The sequence below is a fragment of the Euprymna scolopes genome, chromosome 22 (genome assembly GCF_053919585.1).
Source record: "Euprymna scolopes isolate OS-2025 chromosome 22, ASM5391958v1, whole genome shotgun sequence".
In the NCBI taxonomy this organism is placed as follows: Eukaryota; Metazoa; Mollusca; class Cephalopoda; order Sepiida; family Sepiolidae; genus Euprymna; species Euprymna scolopes.
Window position 1 is genome coordinate 54,192,728 of NC_136503.1, and position 21,605 is coordinate 54,214,332.

The 21,605-nt window shown below is 34.5% G+C and overlaps 1 pseudogene; it reads right to left on the minus strand.

The window, feature by feature from the left end:
• Positions 1-11,352: 11,352 nt before the first annotated feature.
• Positions 11,353-11,469, minus strand: LOC145244236 (5S ribosomal RNA; annotated as a pseudogene).
• Positions 11,470-21,605: the final 10,136 nt, after the last annotated feature.

Genomic DNA, 21,605 nt, shown 5'->3' on the forward strand with positions numbered 1-21,605 from the left:
CATGCTTCCCGCTTAGACTTCCTTACAGGTTGTAAATGTCGCGTTTCTCTGGGCTGGAAGGAGGAGTTTTTAATTTTTGTATATAATATATATTTTTCTGATACTTTCGTTTTTGAAAAGTTTGATGATATACGTAGTAATCTTCAGCTTTCTAAAACGTATTTATTATTAATAATATATTTCTATTAGCAAAGTGATTATGCTGTATATTTAAATTCTTTCAAGGCCGTTGCAATTCGGAGGGTTGATTTAATTCAACGCTTTTAATGCATTTCTTGAATTCACTTTAACAATTTATTTTCTATTTCTTTGCCGTTTTAATTATATCCGCCTGCTCTTTTTCCCCCGGTACAATGTTCAGATAAATCAATTTTAAACACATTTCAATATCTCTAAAGATATTTAGAATGTATTTGCTTGACAAATCGTTCGCAAGGCATTTAGCTGTGGATACGCTTCACCCCCCCCCACTCCCACCCGCCATCCATAAATGCAATTCCAGAAGAAATAGATCAGATTTTCTTGGAATCTATATAATTGAGAATAATTAGGATCAATAGCGTAATTTGAATAAACAATGCGGGAACAAAACGATCTTTCTTATATTTAGTTGCAAGAATTAAACTTATATTTAAACAAACTTTAATTGATTCTGCATCTTTGTGCTCTTGGATGCGGCTAGAATAACCTACTGTTATACTACAAAGCAGCAAAAAGATATGCTTTCAACTTTCACTTCTAGTGTGTTTGTTCCACTTCTATATGAATAAAACAATATATGTGTGTGTGAAAATATTTAACCGATAACCTCTTAGGCTACTGGTAACATAATAAGGAATAGTAATTATCCACCAAGGATGGTTTATAATGAGTACAATCTTTGTTTGGATGGATGAATAACGCATATAAAAATATGTCGGCAAGTTGAAATGCAAAATGTTCATTTAAACTCGACGACATATTTCTATTACTTTTGTGCATGTGCAAATTCATTTATAGCTTTAAATGGTTTAATTTAAAACCTTCCTTATCTATTTGCCGATAGGTAGCGCTGCGTCTGCAGTGCTAAATGTTTGTATGGTACCCAAGTCCTTTTAAAAAAACGTTTGGAATTAGTGCTCTCTCTCTCTCTCTCTATATATATATATATAAATATATATATAGTCATCCACATACAGTACTGTTTTGCAGTATCACAGCTCATCAGTGCGGTTAGAGAGGCAACTATCTCAAGCCAAGATCGAAACCCGAGCGCCCGTACGACAGTCAAGGCTTTGAACCATTACGTTAATCAGCAGCTTCTGTGCGGGCAGTGAATTAACGATATTTTGACATCGTCCGAATACCTAAGCTCAATTTGTTTACACAGAGAGCATCGCTTAATACGCTAATGGTATATCGTGTATCACTTCCCAATATGCTCAACTCAAGATAAGAACATTATTATTTGTGTATATATATATATATATATATATATATATATATATATATATATATATATATATATATATATATTGTATTTATTTGCTTCCTCACCAAAGCAAATTAGGCACAAGTTCGTTTTTAATGTGGGGTAAAAACCAGCTCCCCTAAAAGTAGGCAATCTGGTTACCAAAAATAAAATTGTCCCAGTATAGATGGTCCCCCCCAATTGACTGGTACAAATTATCTAAAGTGCAGCATCTGCAAAACAGATACTACACTTTGACCCCGACCCGAAGGCCAAAACACACAATAATAATAATAATAATAATAATAATAATAATAATAATAATAATAATAATAATAAATACGAAATCTGCATGATTTAAAACATATTTAAGGGTATTTTATAACCGGCAAGGCCGGGTGCTCCTCGCTAGTCTATAAAAAAAGCTTCTATTCTAGTGCCTAAATTTGGTTTCTTTTGTCTAAATCTCATATCTTGTGGTAAATTGGCATCTTTGTGGTTTTTGTCTCACTTTTAGTGTGTAGATTTCATTTCTAATGTCTACCTTTTATTTGTACAGTCGAGCTTTCTCTTCTAGTATTTAAATTTCAGTCATAGTATTCAACTGTTAGGGGTTTGTTCGATCACCAAGCTTTATCAGTGTCGAATTTCTAGTTTCAGTCAAGTTGAGCTTGATTTTATTTTTTTAGTTCTAGAGTCAAGCTGTCACTTTTAGTGTTTAGATTTAAATTTCATTGCTATATTCAATTCTAGTGTTTAAAATTGCATCTATTGTTAAGTTTTCAGTTTTAATCTTTATAGTTTATTGTTATTGTGAAATGTTCACCTTTCGTATTTATATTTCATTCTAGTGCCGAACTTCCAATTCTTCTTTTGAGCTTTCACTTCCACAGTTGAGCTTCCAAGTCTGTTGAGCTTTTAATCCTGCTGTTGAACTTCCAAGTCTAGTGTTAGGTTTTCAATTCTGCTATTAAGCTTTTAATTATAGTGTTGACCTTTACTTCAGCTGAATGAGTACTAATAATTACTAATCCATTTTTACGTTTTCAGCAAATAATGTGTGAATTTAAAGAACTTTGTATTTGCATTTAATATTTAGTGCTAGTAATACACACACTAAGTATATATACACTCTGTACCGTTTTCTGAAACTTCATTTGATTCCTTCGATAAACCTTGCAGATGAATGTGCGTTATCGCAGCAGCTATTGCCATTGATTTTTCGTTGGCAGCGAAATTTAGTCTTCACTTCATCTTCCAGATCCCTTTGTGCTCTCTGTCCACCTCCACTTCTGCCGTCTTAATATTCACTCGAATGGTAAATTCTACAATCTGGCAGTATTATTACTGTCGTTATTATTATTAGTTGTAATAGTAGTCGTGTAAGAAGATATAGTAAAATTATCAGGTTTATTATGATAACAGATTCCACCCCGATTATTATTAGATCCGTTTATGTTTGTTAGGGGTCAGGAGGATTTGTTTCTCGCAGTATACTTTCATATATGGCAGCAGGTCTCTGATAGAAGAATTGGTTTCATTTGTAGAGAGATTTTCAAAATCAATTAGGAACGGTAATTTCCTGGGCTTGATGTGAGTTTTCTACAAAGACAAATGGATACTTTTGCAGATCCCATAAGGATGCCCATATTACCCTGCATTGCTTTTCACCATGCTAACAGAATCCAGTGCCAAGAGAAACCCAAAACAGGCTGCGCCCCATCACTATTGCTAAAGCCTACTTAAACTCCTGTTCATGGAGGTACTTCCCACCACAGATGTTGATATTTTTTGTACTGAATATCAGTTCATCCCCACCAATAGCTCCATGCGTTTTGTTATTCTATGCACAAAATGACACGAATTTTTAGGTCTTAGTTTTATCCTGCTAAGTAATTAGATACTCTTATTGGCTATTATGATTCACGGGCAGCACCAGGTTACTCGAGAAAGCGATTTAAACAAAATATAACAATGTTATTGAAATATACCGATAGAGAAGGACGTGTGAAAAATAAAATACTTGAAATAACAGCAGATTTTAAAGTCGCAGTAAAATATTTAAAAGATAAATATTTATAACAATAACAGTTGAAATTTAGTTTAGCAAAATAAACAAAAAGATTGACTAAATTTAAAACAATAACAAGGATAACCTCTGATGTAAGGCTTACGTAGGATACAGCCAATAAACGGTTATAATATATACATGTAAAACTTGAAGAAGTGTTAGTCAGGTGATTAGATTAGTCGGTTCTATTACGGACTGGACTCGAAAGTCGCAGAAACGTATATAGCAGGATATAGAATCCAGAGAGAACGGTTACAAACTCCGAGGTAAGATGGAAATAAAATTATTTGTAAAATATTAGGTTTTGCCAAAATAAATGTCGGTATATATTAGTTGAACGTCAACACAACCTGGTATTTGGTGCACTTCTATTGAGGGAGATATCTTCCGTTACAGAACTTCAAGTCAAAGACAATCGCTGGAGAAATGGAAGCAGATGAAACGAAGGTATAAGTATACGCCCTCATGAGATTATTTTCGTGTACGTTTGTGCACGTTTTGTGAACTGTAATGTAATGTGTAACACGCACACACGTACCTATACAATAGGCAAACAGAAGTATGTCTAGTATACATACATTAAAAGAGACACTGAACGATACCGCCCGGTAACATATATATATATATATATATATATATATATATATATATATATATATATATATATATATATATAACTATTTAATTTACTCACATAAATTAATATACGAAAGTATAGATTTATGCGTGAATTTGAAGTATTTACTTCAAAAGTGCTCAATACGTAGGTAGAGCTAGTTAGTAATTTATGTATGTATATATATATATATATGTATATATATGTGCATATATGTATGTACACATACATATATTTATATATAATCTAACAATAAAAAAACACTAACCTAGTTTTAAAACAGATCCTTTGTCCGATAAAATGCATGCCCATTGGCTGATAGGAAAGGGCGCGGTGGATACTAGAAAGCTGATTGGCTAACTAAAATCTCAATAGGAGAGGAACATATAAAAACGATAAACAACCACAGAATTCGCGCATAAGCCTGAGGATTCCTAGAGTGGATGAAACGCCGAATATTCAGTGTAGCTTAATCGCCATATATATTTTATAAATTACTATACACACACACACACACATATATATATATATATATATATATATATATATATATATATATATACTAGACGACACGATCGGTTATACGAGATACAGGTATATATACGATATATAGAAAGCTATATACTAGATCGTTTATTTCGTACAAATATGTATGCACCCAGTATACTACACTCTTCTCACCAGTTGTAAATGATAAATGAATTGGTTTAGTTGCCAATAACCCTACTATATAACATGTAGGATCGGATTACAAAAAAGCTTTGGCACTTATCAAGTGGTTTGTGATTATATATATATATATATATATATATATATATATATATATATATATATTAGATATGTGTGTGTTTCTGTCTTTCTTTGACTTTGGGTATCTTTTCGAATTCCTTTCATTATCTATTGGATTTCTTTCCTAATACTTTTTGATGAGACCTCATAGAAGAACTACAAGTGTCTACTTTCGTGAACTTTTGGAATTCAATCACGGTTTTCCCATTATTAATTCATTGTATTCCGACCATTATCCTGATCCCTGAAGACAGGAACCGGTCTCCTGATTCTGCTCCAAGTTATCAAACCCAGGAAATTACCGTTCCTAATTGATTTTGAAAATCTCTTTACAAATGAAACCAATTCTTCTATCAGAGACCTGCCGCCATATATGAAAGTATACTGCAAGAATACAAATCCTCGTGGGACCCTAGCACTGACACAAACATAGACTGATCTAATAATAATCGGGGGGGGGGTCTTTTATCATAATAAAACTGATAATTTTACTATATCTTCTTACACGACTACTATTACATCTACTACTAATAATAATGGCAGTAAGTATACTGTCATATTGTAGATTTTTCCCGTTCCAGCAGACCAGAGAGTGGAGATCAAGGAGGCAGAAGTAGAGCTGAATGGAGAGCTCAAAGGGATATGGAAGATGAAGAGAAGACCAAATGTCACTGCCAACAAGAAATTAATGATAAATGGCTGTTGCGATAACACAAATTCATCTGCAAAGTTTATCGAAAGAAGTGGAGAGTACTGGAAATCTGGGGAGACTTGATGTCACTCAGACTCCAGAGAACAGCACAAGTTTGTCTCAAAGAGAAATTTTTAATGATGACCTGTGTGACTACTCATAGAGATTAAAACAACAACAACAACAACAACAATAATAATAATAATAATAATAATAATAATAATAATATCTTTACATGCATGATATCGCACTGTATAGTTAACAGATGCGAGATATAAAAAAATCTGTTTGACAGAATCAGTTAAATTAAGTCTGAGCCTGATGTTGTCACATATTAAACGATGAACTTTAACGCGATGCACTAATAAATGCCGTGAGCTTCAGAGGAAACATCTAAGTGACCTAATTACCAAGTGCTCCCTAGAACCAATAGAAATCATTGTTTCTTTTTGTTTTTTTTTAAAGGACAAAGTGACGAATGCATTTCTTACATTACCCAGCATAAGATGGTCATGTCTTTTACTTCCATGATATTTTTTTTTTACAAGGTGATCACCACTTATCAAGGCCCGGAAGCCACTCATGGATAAGGGTTATTGCATGTACAGTACATTAGTGTGGGGATTTAATAAAAGTGTCTACATAAGGGGGCGGTTCATCAGGAATTTGTTTATGTTGGTCTTGAAGACATCCAGGTTGTAGTCAGGTGGAAGGAAGGCAGACGGAACAGAGTCCCACAGGCGTGCAGTTCTAAGAAAGTAGCTTTGTTCATGGAATCTACGTTTTGATTTAGGCACAGATAAAGAGTGGGGAAAAGTTTTGACAATGGTTTCAGCTAGGCGGGTGTTTTCCTTGAAAGATTGGCGAGGGGAGACTACAGATTGGAGCTCAGACGAGCACCTGCCATGGAAATAACGATAAAACAAAGATAGGCTCGCAACGTCTCTTCTGTGGGAGAGAGGTTGCAGGGAAGAGAAAAGGGCACCCCCCCACTAAGCCACGAAGTCTATTTTGTACTCTGTCAAGACAGGATAGGCTGTTTTTAGCAGCTCCTGTCCAGATATGGCAGCAGTATTCCATCCTTGGGCGTACTTGGCTTTTATATAGATAGAGAATTGTGTCAGTAGTGAGATATCTTCTGGAGCGGTAGAAGGATCCCACCATCTTTCCAGCGACCTTGACAACAGACTTGATGTAAGTGTTCCATTTCAGATCAGGAGTGAAGGTCAAGCCCAGAAGCTTGTCCAAACATGGGGCTTCTCCTAGACGAGAGCCATCCATTTCAATTGATGCCAGATGGGGATCAGAGTGTTGATGATGTAAAGATAGGATATTTCTGAGATGTGGTTATTTAATTTGTGTATATAATATCGGATTATACTTCTGACATTTTTTGTTATTTTATGGCTCGATAAATTAAGGCATTGATAAAAAGATGTTTTTAAATAAATTTTATTCCCTGCACACTGCAACATAGTCGTCTTCAAATCCAATGTTGACCAATACTTCTTATGAAACTTTGTTCATTCGATTAATCATTTTCGTTGGTCCCACATTTTTAACAATCAAGTGACAACGCATCCATACCAGGATAACACGTGCCCTCGAGTGGCTTTTGGCCTTACTAAGAAGTTAAACAGTAATATATATATATAAAAGTATGGCCTCTATTTTCTAACAGCAATTAATCGGTAAAACACTATTGTGTCTTTGAGGAATCCATATTTAATTGCTTCCCACACGAGGGCAGCATTTGACACAAGGGCGGTTTAATGCGAGACTAACCGAGATCCACCATCCAGAACAAAACAAAAGAGTGCTCTGGACCGAAACAAAAATGAGAAAAAGATGTCTCGGCCCAGCAGGGTTTAGTCTACACTGACCGATGGCAGATGATCTTTAGTGTCAGAACAGAAGCTACGCTTCGCTCCTGTCCAAAAGGTTGCTAAGAATGCAAAGTGTCGTTCGCAGTAGAAACGACTAAACTTAAAATGTCTGCTTCATAAAAACGGCAAAAAGTCATAAAAATCGAACCAACAAGTCTCCTTAGAAAATAATGAATAAAATTTCGTTCTAAAACTTGGCACATCTCATCACTGATCAATTAAATATACCATAATATCGGACAAAGGCGTGCTTAGATAATAAAATAAATCTTTTTTTTTTTTAAGTAAAAATAAATAAATGCGATTCATTTGCGCCAAATATTATTTTGATCGTCACTATAAAACTAATAAAAATCGCTACAAAAATGAAAATACAGAAATATAATTATGACATTTTTATTGTCTCACTAAAATACTTGTCCCAGGGTGGATAAAATAAAGTTTCCAAATTGAAGCAGTTTTGCAATACATTGATGTTCACCTGTTTGAATCATGTAGGATTCTTATCTCAATTTGGATCAAAATCCATTACATGATTTTGATAATAGTAGATGTTTAGAATTTAATGCTTAAGCTTAAGGGACCCCGAGGTGTCTGTGTCTAGCTCTGTGCAGCTAGACACAACATCTAGCTGCACTGATTCGTGGTCAAAACCTGAAACACGTGTCTGTGAATTACTATATCTTAACATATATATATGATGAAAATTATGAAGATAATATTCTGATGTGATGAAAAGATGAAAAAAAAAACAAACAAAAAAAAAAACAACTGATATGTGCATTAACGTTTCGTCTTTATTTCAAGACTTGCTCGAAATTATTAATTGGAAGAAAATTTTTTTCTCCAAATTAATCCCCCGAGGAAGTATCGAAATAAAGATGAAGCGTTGATGAATATATAATTTGGTTTGTTCCTTTTTCATGCTCCTCTCTCCCTCTTTCTCTCTCTCTCTCTCTCTATATATATATATATATATATATATATATATATATATATATATATATATATATATATATATATATATATATATATATAGAAAGAGAGAGACAGCTAGAGAGAAAGAGTGTACGGCATATCAACCCTTTTCAGGATATTTTATGCCGAATCCAGTCACTTTGATCAAGAACAGTTCATGCTTCAAGTTCTTTATATTTTCAAATATTCATTTATGGTGTTTGATTTAGTTGTTTTTTTATGTTAATTTTTGGCTTTCCAGAATATGATTGGGTCTTGAAAATGGAAAAGAGAGAATAAAAGCCAATGTAACCCGCATTTTTTGTCAGGAAGCAAATATCTCGAGTCAGATGAACCACAGGAACATTAAATATGGTTTTCTTCCATATCTTCTCATCAGTTGAAATACAATCAACAGGTTTAACCTTTCCTCGCCTTCCATTGGCATGTAAAAGAGTCCTGTAGAATAGGAACCCCTCTCCAACCTCGCGAAAATTCAGAGATTAATAAAAGATAAAGAGAGAGAGAAAAAAAAAAAGAAAACGAATTTGATAGGGTCAAATGTGAAAACCTAAAATGCTAGGCTATCAATTATACACATTTCCATGCTAAATGTACACCACACCCAACGCAAATATTTAAATATAGAAATGCGTACAACCAACTGTAGTAGCAATTATATCATTAAATGGTGGACCAGCAGCCAGGAATGGTTGTCAACCCAACATGTCAACCCAACCCTAGACGTAAAAGATCTTTCTACTCCAATAGTTTCTTCCTCAGAACCGTTACACTTTGGAATTCCATTCCAGGCCCCTGCTTCCCCAACAGTACTGACGTGCAGAAGTTCAAGTGTAACGTGAATCGACATCTTGCTGCCCAAATCCCTACATAGTACCCCAGTAGTTGTTGCCCCTGATAGTAGCCCCCTACACCAAAGTGGCAATTTGCCTTGTTTGGGGTGAAAATGTAATTAAAAAAAAAAAACAAAAAAAAACAACAAAAAAAACATACATATTTAAAAGCAATATATAAAAAATTTCATAGTCTACAATATTTCGATTTGAAACACCTGGAAAGTCACATGTTAGTGTTATGACAGTATCGCTATCATTACGAATATGGATGAAAGAATACTTCTGTTGTTAGCAGTAGGGACTGTTTTTGTATATGACCTATATGAAATTTTCTTTTTTGAGGGTTACATTGTCTTATTAATATCATATATATATATATATATATTATATAAACTTGAGTTTATTGTCGCATCGTCACTGCTATGAAAAGCCTATTTTTCTAAAAAAAAATTATTAAAACGGATTTTAAATATATTCAGTAATGGATATGTGAGTGACTTAATAATGATTAACTAATTTGCATATTCCTTTGAAAAATGAACTTTTATTAATTTATTAATCATTTCTTATTGTTTCTTATTGGGCGATTGGTTTTATTGAACAATTACACTCAGCTTAATTTACGTCTATTTTCTACATTATGAATGATTCGGGATAAAAACGTCCTGTCCTAAGTACATGTATATTTATATATACCTATAACGTTAAGTATTTTTTCTCACTATAACATAAATATCAAAAGCTTACTTTTACTGCTTAAAGATTATTAAAACGGACTTTAGTAGTATACTCAGTCATGGGTATGCAAGCGACTACATGAAGGTTAAATTATTTGAAAACCAGCGTTAATTAATTACTTATTCATCTTTATGATTACTTGTTTGATTATTCGTTTCCTTTCACCATTACTCTGAATTCTATTTATGCATAGGTTCTACATACTTGATAATTGTGTAGAGCTTAAGATGAAGACCTTCTAGCATACAGAAATATATATATATATATATATATATGTATATACGCTAGATCTTGTTGGTGTGGGTGCAAAAGTCTTTACCAAACTCCTCTATGAATATTAAGTCGACAGAATTGGCATTTGATATATAGGCTGTTTTGATCTGTAGCACACTTTCGATTTGGTTTAAATTGAACATAAAAAAGCATCGACGTAAGCCTGGTGTAAAATTGACTATATCCGTTTTTTCTGTGCATGCGCTAATTAAAAATTATAGGTTAAACATTATTTTTTGCAGGTTTTGTATATATATGGGTTTAGGTCATACTTTAACGGATAAGATTGGAGAGCTATAGGCTTTGGTTCTAGCTGATGTTATTTATTTATTTTTGAAATCCCTAATATATAATAGGTACAATATAATAATCGACAGAGAATTGGCTCTATAAAAATAGATACAAAATCTGCATGAATTAAAATATTATATTTAAGCATGTTTTTACGACCGGGAAACGCCTGACTGACCAAGTTTTGATTTCAAGTTCAAATGAACAGCTCCATCAGGAATTGGAATACGTCCTACTAAAGCCTGATAGTCATAGTTGGTGAATTTCAAAAAGCAATCTTGACGTGAACACACTTTAGAAGATTATATAACATTCTCTTTTAAACTAGGAAAAAATGTCACAGAAATGTATGGAATGTTTTAGACTGCTTTTGGACTATTTTGCATGAATCAAGCATCAGTTTTTTTAGTGGCATGAGAGATTCAAGGAAGGCATAGAGTTTGTAACGGATGTTGAGAGGTGTGGGAGGAGTAAGGAAGTCAGAACACCAAGGTTGATTGGGTAAATAAAGAATTTCATACATAAGGACCATTGTGTGTCTATAGAGACAATAATAGGCTTCCTTCAGTCTTGACAGACTATGGATACCCACTGTAAGGGTGCCTGCGCGTGAAATTTTTGTGGCAAGAGTTGCGCAATCTCCAACCATGCCTCTCCTGATTCAAGATTGTTGCATACCAGTGGCAAGTTGAGGTACAAGACGACTGGAAACAATGCCGAGATAAGCGGAGAGCACATACAGCGCCTAGAATTCCCAAATGGTCACCCATCTGGTATTAGCCAGGCTCAACGTTGCTTAACTTCGGTGATCTGACGAGAACCGGTGTGTCAACGTGATTATGCCGTACAATAGAGACAATAAGTGCACAGCTAAATATCAGTGCAGGAACCTGTACACACAATTACTCGTAAAAAAGAGGATTTGCACAAAATTTGTTCCAAGTGTGATCAGAGAAAATCAGAAAGAAAGATGTTATCATTACAGCAGGGAGATGGTCGAGCTGATCAATTCGGATCCTGCAGTGCTTGATGCACTGGTGACTTGCGATGTTAGTTGGATCAACTGCTAGACCCAAGAAGACCAGATAGAGGAAATCTGCCAAGAAACTTATGATCTGTTTTTTGTAAGCACAAGCATAGTTTACATGCACTGAGTTCCCACTGGACCGACAGTCACCAAGGAATACTATGTTGTAGTTTCAAGGGAGTTCAGGAAGAGATTCCATCGGAATAGGTCAACAATCTTCAAATCAGGTCAGTGGCATTTCCACCAAGACAATGCATTAGTCCACAACTCCATCCTTGTCACAAACTATTTGACCAAGATGGGAATCAAGACTCATCCTCATCTCCCCTTTAGTGCAGACCCTGCTCCATGTGACTTTTATTTATTCTCTAAGCTCAAGGAAAACCTTAGAGGCTGTCTTTATGAGACAATTTAGATGAAAGAGGCTGTGGTGAGGGTCATTGACATGGTCATACAGGAAGACTTAGATGGGGCCTTCCAGAAGTTGTTGAAACGGTACAACATTGCATTGCAGTCGGAGGACATTTCTTCAAAGTGGACTAGGGTTTCATGCATGTACTATCAATAAAAGTGCACATACAAAGAATTTCAAAAGTTATTAAAGACAGCTCGTGTATATATAAGTGAAAGTGTCTCTGTGTGTGTGTCTGTGTGTACATTTCCCTCTGCAATAACTCTGTCAATTTTCAGTCTACAGACTCGAAATTTGATATACAGGGTACTGAGATGTGGGAAAATCGATGTGATTGGTTTTCGGACAGAAATTTGGCGATTAAGGAGTCAAAATTCAACGATTTGACCTTTGATAACTCTACCAAACTCCTCCTACAATTTTGGATCTAAACCCGTGAAATTTTAGATACAGATTCTTTCGACATAGATCTAACTTAGCAACTTCATTTGAGCCCTAAACAATAAATTTTAAAGGGTCATAATAGGGGTCAAATTAAAAAAAATTGACCGTTTTTTTTGTTTTGTTCAGCATACACCTCAAAACATCCGGGCAACACCGGGCACCCATGCTTATATATATACTATTAGATAAATGGAAAATGTTTATTTGTAGGCCCAGCTAACACTTGTAAAATACACAACAGACACTGCATATTTATTTATTTTAAATCAGCATAACCCCAGATGTATAATATCTAAAATAATTAAAAAATGATTTATTTGGTTGTTAAATTGTCATTTATATCATTTAACACTATCAAGGCGTACATGCACATGTTATCATGTAGTTCATTTTCAGCGACAAACTAAAAGGAAATAACTCTGATTTTCTTTAAAGAGTTATTTTCCTCACACTTAAGTCGTTTTTGTTTATATATATAGAGAGAAAGAGAATTATTTCTGCAAAGAAAAAAATGTTACACTTTTACTCCAGGTAAAGCTGAGTAGCCATGCTAGTATATATATATATATATATATATATATATATATAAGAAATTTATTACTGTGAGTCCAGAATGAGTTTGCATATTGTTTCAACTAAAGGAAGATCCTCAAAGAGAGGAAATATCCAACTAGCATCGTCAGAATTCATAGATGGACTCATGAATTCTGACGATGCTAGTTGGATATTTCCTCTCTTTGAGGATCTTCCTCTAGTTGAAACAATATGTAAACTCATTCTGGACTCACAGTAATAAATTTCTTATATACTGCTCTAGCTACACATTGAGCACTATAGTCCGGTTTTTTCACCACTGGTAAATATATATATATATATATATATATATATATATATATATATATATATATACACGTTTTTTGATGGGTGGAACCTTTTAATAGAAATATTTCACTTAAATATAAAACAAGATTCTTCCATAAAAGAAAGTGAATCCTCTGTGGATTCAGCATCGTTTAAAAAGCAAAATAATTTGAACTCTGAATCTGTCAGGTCAATCACCGTCAGTCACTATAAATAGGCTCTGCATTTCTCGGCTGTTATTGGCATATTATCATTTTTATCATTATTTTCGTCCACGTAAAAATGTTCAATATCAGGGATAGAGTGTATGTAAATATTAATGAAGGCACAGAAATCAATGTTCCCTGGTGATTACCCCTTGGATATTATTTGTGTTCTGATCAGTTAGATTTGGGCCATGAGCGTGAACACAGGCGCTACCAAATTCTGATTTCAGGCTCTGCTCACACACACACACACACACACGTATATACATATCCTTCATACATTACACTTTGTGCGGGTTTCACTGTGTTGGATAATTCGAAAAAACAGCATTAGAAGCATTAAGAGAATTTAACTACATAAATGCCTCCTAACTGCGATGCCATGATAGATAATTCTCATTACTCCATTATTTATGGGTTTTTTTATCAGACTTGGGCGAGTCGGGATTGGTTTCTGATTTTCAAGAAGCTGATTTGTTTTTCTGCTGGATAAAATATGAAGCTTGGATGGCATCGGCACTTTACATAAACGACTGATGGTACTCTGGCATGTAAATACAAGAAATACTACAACTATTAATATGAGAATAATAAACAATAAAAAGATAATGGAATATTTCTCCTGATTTCACCAGACTGTAAACATCCATCCAACCACTTTTCTTTATTTCTCCACGTGTCCTTATTTCTCCCTTTCGACAAATCCAATTAAAGACAGGAATAAAACAAAGTAAATAAAAAGTGCAAAAGAGAAAATAAAAAAGTTAGGAAGTAAAGCCGACGAATCTATGTCCCCTTGAAATAAACTTTGTATTTCATATTTAATTACAAAACCGACCCAAATACGACAGCAGTACATAAAACTGGTTTCATTTATAACGGCTTTGTTTTATTTTCGGTTCAGCTTGAAAAATCCCAAAACGTTAGAGTTATTATTATATCAAAGGAGCTTTGTGTATGCGAGTTCGCTCCCTATGAACTCGATAACGGCTGGGCCGATTTTTATGAAATTTCACACGAAGGTTCTTTATGGGCCTGGCAGTGTTCTTAGATAACCAAAATAATCCAATGAAAGAAGGAACAGGCGATTTTACACCAGAATCTAACATCACAAGTCCTTTTGAGAAGTTTTATTACTATATAAGCCGAAAGGCCTGACATATATAATCATCAGTAGGTCCTTTGGTGTGACAGGGGCGTGTTCGAAATAAAAGTTTCTGTTTAAAGCATAATTGAAATATGATACTTGATTTTGCGTTTTAAACTTCAATTAAAGCCATTATATATAAAAATAATTTTATAAAATGAACAGTAGGTTCTCTACAGTGCAATGTAAACTATAATGCATTGTAGACTAAATCACTGCAATGAGGCATGTGGAGCTTCCTCTTGCTGCATGGTTCCCCGACTAGAGCAGGCAATCGATTTTCTTGAAGAAAAAACATGGCCGATTCCACCGATATCGTTGACAATGAAAACAAGGGAGCATGAGATATCTGTTGATTATGATTTAATCCCGGGCAACGTTGGTTCTCTCTGCTAGTTTTTAATACATATCTTAGTTATCAAATATTGTATAGAAGGAATAGATTTCGATTACAATAAAAATATGGGAGTGTGAAGCATTCGTTGATTATCATTCAATCTCGGGCAACTTCGGTTCTCCCTGCTAGTTTTTAATAAACAACATGGTTTTCAAGTAGTCCTTATAAGATTCATATTTATGATTAATATCTACTTCATGTTTCTTTTATCTTGTTGTTTTGCAAGCCTCATATAAAGAAGCGAATGTTTAAGTCAGTTATTAATACCTGACAAAACTGCATCAAAGAAATCCAAATTCAACAATAGCCGTTTTATTTTCTGTGAATATTGATCATCGGAGCTGAAACTGGAGCAAAAATCAATAAAAATTAAATGAATTATAAAAAAAAAAAAAAAATAGCAAATCAAAATGACGATAATAAAAATAATATTTGATTTGTGATACTTCAATGATATCAATTATCGTTTTGGTTTTGATTCTATCTATTCAGCCAGTTTGCTTGTGGTTCAAATTTTTTAGCGTTGTTCATGTTAACAACATAAATGTTATTGTAACAAGGTCATACATATAACAGGCCAAGCAACCCTTCCGACTGCGGTCTTTTTACTGGACACGATGTGAATTTTCTTCGATAACCGATTCAATTGACGTTTCTGAATTTTTGAGATAAGGATTAAGTATTTGTATTATTATTCATCGGACTACTGTTCTCGTCTTGAGTGTGAGTTTCACAACGTTTCGGTCGATATAACCTCCGAGCTTCTTCAGGTGTATCTTGTCAAACTCGGGAATGTTTTTTGTTGAAGTCGGGAATTTGGACAGAATTTAGAGTGCAACCCTTTATTTACTTCACGGGGGTAGCGTGCTCTTGTTCCGTCAGCCATGACAGGATAGAGGTTCTAAGTAATTCGCAGATGTATTTTTTTGGTCGCCCACACTGAGGATTGAATCTTTAACCTTCAGGAGAATATTACTTTTACAATTGATATTTTCCACTGCGCCACGGGTCATTGCGGAAAAAAAAATTGCGAATTACTTAGGACCTCTATCCAGTCATGGCTGACGGAACAAGAGCACGCTACCCCCGTGAAGTAAATAAAGGGTTCCGCTCGAAATTCTGTCCAAATTCCCGACTTCGACAAAAACAGAGTTTGAGAAGATACACCTAAAGAAGCTCGGAGGTTATATCGACCGAAATGTTGTGAAAATCACACTCAAGATAAGAACAGTAGTCCGATGAATAAGAATACAAACCGATTCAATTATTCAATTTATTTGGCAAAAAAGTAAAACAATAGTGCTTCAATTACCATGTAAAAATGGAATGATAGAAATTTACACAGAAGAGGATACATGAACTGTTGCGTTGTCGATACATTTATTACCTCCCTTGTAGGTCTATATTAAGATCCAGAGATACTAATTGAGAAAACATCCCGCCTTCGGTTCAATAAAAAATCGACGACAAAATAGTTTCTTGTAGTGTTCGTGTGAACCTTTTTTCTGATATAGAAGTCAAAAACAGAAAAAAATTGTCCTGTGAGAGAAGTTTGATATGTTTATATGTTACACATAACAAATACGAGTATCGTTTCCGAAGTAAGACCTCCTATTTTTTAAACCCAAAAGATTAAAACGGTGAAGAGCAATGGATACAGATACCATAAAAAACAATTATGCATTTCTGGTTCGTACACACGTTTAAGACGGGAGTTAATTTCTTAGAGTCTCACACGGTCAATATCTGCAATAGAGAGATGAAACCTTCAGGTTATGAATGCATAAGTTTAGTCATCATAACAATGCAGTTTGCAATACCCTTTGATCCATTCTGGTAAAATAAAGAATAGGAGGCATTACATTTGGAATGTTGCTCGTAAGACCCACTGTGTAACTTTTCTTTTTTATGAAAATCGGTTGAAACAAGGCATAAAGCCGCCTGACATAAGGTTCTAACAAGAACGAAAGGTATTCATTACAAAGATATTGAAAAGATCAACGCAATAGATAAAAGGAAAACAGTCAACAGGGACATAGTTTCACACGTCAGCAGTTCTTGGAGAGAAGCTACAGGAATAGAAAAGTGTATTACAATAAAATATCACAATAGCAAATGGATGAAGACCACTAGACTTGAAAATGAAACGAGCTGGAATAAAGGAAGCAGGGGATAGATTAAACAATTTTGAACACATGCCATAATACTATTTATCGAAAAGGCTGAGATTAGCAACATCACGTCTCTGCGAGAGAGAGAGAGAATGGTGCAGAAAAGAAAGGGGCGAGAACCAATCAAATTAAAGATACTTGTCTGCACTTTATCAAGAACACTCAAATGAAACAGAGATTGAATAGGCCAAATGTGATAATTATAACAGACTAGAGGTTTTAGCCTGTTATAAACAGTCAACAGTTATAGTTGACCCAGAATCCGTGCTTTATGCGAAACTGATGATTTAATATGGTGAAATTCGTGCTCGTTTTTGCATAAAATGCTAATTTTTATTAATCTCTGATTGTGCTTCCAAGAGATATTGTAATACTTAGTTCGCTTTCCCACATTTTCTTTGGCGGACAGAAGCCACAGTCAATGATCTGAAAATCGCTATTTTCCATGTTCATAACATCATAAAAAGCTTACACATTTCGAAGGTGTGTGAGCCTGTTCTCATCCTTGCTATACTATTAAAAAAAAAATGCTCTGCTGAGGTTTCCCGAGTTCTTTCTACATTCTTCAACAAATGTCTTACCGAATCTTGCTTTCCTGACCGCTTGAAAATTACTTCTGCGGTACCAGTTTTCAAGAATTCTGTCGAAAGAACTGACCGACTTAATTATTGCCCCATTTGCCTCCTCTCTGTCTTTCTGTTTCTCTCTCTCTCTCTCTCTCTCTTCGTCCAAATCTTTAAGCCCTTAATCAATCAAGCATGTCCACTACCTCATAGATACGAAACTTCTTTCTGACCAACAATATGGATTTAGGCGAGACGGTTCTACTGCAGATATCCTAAATATAATCTCTCAATATATATATATATATATATATATATATATATATATATATATATATATATATATATATATTCCACACACTGGATAAGGCAGTCTAAGCTATCTACTAATCCAAGAACCCTCATCTATTCTTTCAACATGGCCATACTATCGAAGTTTACTCTTTTGTACACACCTCCCTATACTGCACTGTGCAGAATTCATCTTCCATTGAGCTTATAAAAACTAAGCTTGTCTCTAGAACGCACATATACCATATGCCCAAATCATTAGAAACCCAAACGACAATTCACTTTTTTCTTTGATGGAAATAGACCGGTGTTTACAGTTAACAAATATGGTTGTAACTTAAATTTTCCTGTATAGGGTTAAATAATCTCAAAATAAAGAGAAACTTGCCTGCATTATTTTAGGATCTTCTCTTTAATTTATTAAAGCCATCAGTTGAGCACATTAACACAGGACTGCTTTCTTGTAGTCTATAACATGACCGTTTTTCAAATCCAATCAGTAAGTACTTGTCATAGCCAGTCACCATGAGTAATCAAATGTGTTCATGAATCATTTCCAGTCATCCCATGATATTCTTTATCACTAAACTGACAACGCATCCCATTAAGTCTATTGTTGTGATTATTTATGCTACTGCGTCATTACATGGACTCTTCCCGACTATGTATGCAGAGTTTTGCTATGATTGTTACTTCTCCATTTTCTGTAAATGCAAGCTTTTGTAAACTATCTCCTTGTTGCCTTATTTCTTTTTGTCTCTTTAAGGCTACAGCATTTATCCTCGAGTGGCCTCATACACAAAAAAGGACTACCCCAAGCAAGTGCAGCCTAAACAAAGTAATTGTAAACTGATTGTAATCTTAAGGATACCAATTTTTATTTAGTTTCTTTTTCATATTGTTAAGGCTGAATTTATTATTTTCTAAAGAGCCTTATATTGAAATTTGTTCTCAGCCTAATGCTAGTCTGGTATGTGCATTATAGATATCTCATGAAGCAGAATCGATCTCTAAGAAAGATACATTACCAGAGATATACCCATTCATAACATATTGATTCAAAATTGTGGCATTGTTATTGGTAGGTCTATTCAGATAAGGAGCTGGCTAGGCAGTGAGAGAGGGAGAGCGATCGCTTTTATAGCAATTAGCATTTGCATTTGGGGCAGGCAAGATTTGATCTATATTCATGAGAGATAGGGGAAGAGTGAGATAGAGAGGAAAGGAGAAAGTAGAGAAGCGAAAACATAACTTCTGTCTCTTGGCTTTTCTTATGCGATCAACGCTTTATCTTACCAATTAATTAGTTTAATTATTCATTTTTATCAATCATACTTGCGTTTTAATTAAGTTAATTCCCGGGAATTTAATTAAGCACCTCCGTAGGCTTAAATGGCAGAACTTGTGCGAGGCTGTTCTTGATTAATCAAGGAGGGATCATTGTGCAATTGACACTTCATTTTAAAAGGAAAGAAACAAGAATTGAAACAAAAAAGCAGATCTGCTGATAATTCATTTGTCTATGGAATAATAAAGCCATTATACTTATGTGGTAAATGTTAAAATCAAATGCTTGGCCTTTAATATTCTGATAATAGTGAGCTTTTTTTTTGAAACGTGAGGAGCTAAAATATCAAATATAGCTTCACAATAAAGTAAAGTCTGTTGAATCCGTTGTATGACATTATTTTCAGCTCCCTTTTGCATTTTTGGGTTATGCGGACTACTGTTCTCATCTTTAGTGTTGTTCTCCCGAATGTTTCGGCTGAAGTAACCTCCAACTTTCTTTAATTTTATCTTGGGGATCTTTCTGCTGAATTCTGGAATTTGCACGGAACTTATTTTCTTTAATCCATAGGCGTATCATTTTCTCATTCCGTCAGTCATAAGTAATTTGCAATTGTATTCTTAGTATCGCCCGCATTGAGAATTGAACCTTTAATCTCTAGAAGACAGTCAGTTAATTGATTAGTACTTAGTACTTATATCCGTTACGAGTCCTTGTGGCATAACGGATACAGTAGGTAAATGATTCCATCCTTTTTCCTGGCATTCGATTACCATATCTCTTATCTCTTATTTTTCTATCTTCTGAAATTGCAAAATTATCATCCCAGGTTACAGTCAGCTCCAACATAATTCCAACCTTCTTTTCCTCACTCCACCCTACAAGATCTGATTTCAGCTGTGGAATAACCAGTGGAAATATTAAAGTATTCTAGAGATCTACCACTATTTGTATTATTTAAGTGTCATTTTCACAATTCCATCCAAATTCCCAAGTTCGACAGAAACATTCCAGTGTTCAAGAAGATACATATGAAGAAGTTCGGAGGTTACATCGACTGAATCATTACGAAAATGGCACTGAAGATGGGAATAGTAGTCCGAAGATTTGTATTATTTGAAATCTTCGGACTACTTCAGCGTCATTTTCACAATGGTTCAGTCCATGTAACCTCCGACCTTCTTCATGTGTATCTTCTTGAACTCTGAAATGTTTCTGTCGAACTCGGGAATTTAGATGGAATTGTGAAAATGACACTCAAGATGAGAACATTAGTCAGAAGATTAAAAATGATATAAATAACCCATCCTCATTTCAAAAATTCAGGAACGTAATATTCCATTTTTCTTGCTATCTTTCGTTGATTAGCTGTATCATTTGATGACTCTTCAAACATGTTTCACATCTATGAAAGTTTGTTCTTTTAATCTTTCAGTTTAGTAGTTTTATTCTATTAAAATTCTCTACTTTCTGATGTAATAGCTGTTTTTCTTACTTTCAGGACTAAGTTATGCCTTTACGTGTACCGACTTAGCTCTAAATTACAGCTGAACAAAATTTGTCTGAGAGTCTCGACATCAGCATTTGTGACTACGATTCTTAATCTAACAAGACTCACTCTTAATTTTAAATCTTGGTCTACTATTCTTAATCTAACAAGACTCACATTTTGCATTGCTCCGTCTTTATATTTTTGTTGAAGAACCGCTCTTTCCGAAGCTGCCTCTTTATATTTTATCCTTTCCAAAGCTGCCTCTTTATATTTTATCCCTTATTTCTGCGCCAATCACTAAGTTTCTCGTGCCAGACTTGTGACAGGACCGATTCGATTAAAAAAAGGACGCATGTGTAGAGAAAGAACTGTTATATGCACACTAGAGCGCCCCTTTCATGTCTTCCAAAACTAGTAGGCGATGACTTTTTCTCTTCAGTACAACCTCTTTCTTACATAAGTAACCTTGTGAGTAGATCTGTTCTTCATCGTTATTTTCATAGCAAGTGCTCGATCGAACTTCCATCAACGTCCCCCCCTTGCAAAACATTCACGCTACTCGTCTAGTTATCACTGTCAACAATTTCCCCTATTCGTTATCGTAAAGTCCATGGAAAAAGTTTATTTTCCTAAAATTGCATGCCTCTGGAACTCTGTATCGCAGGACTGCTTTCCAGTTGACTACAA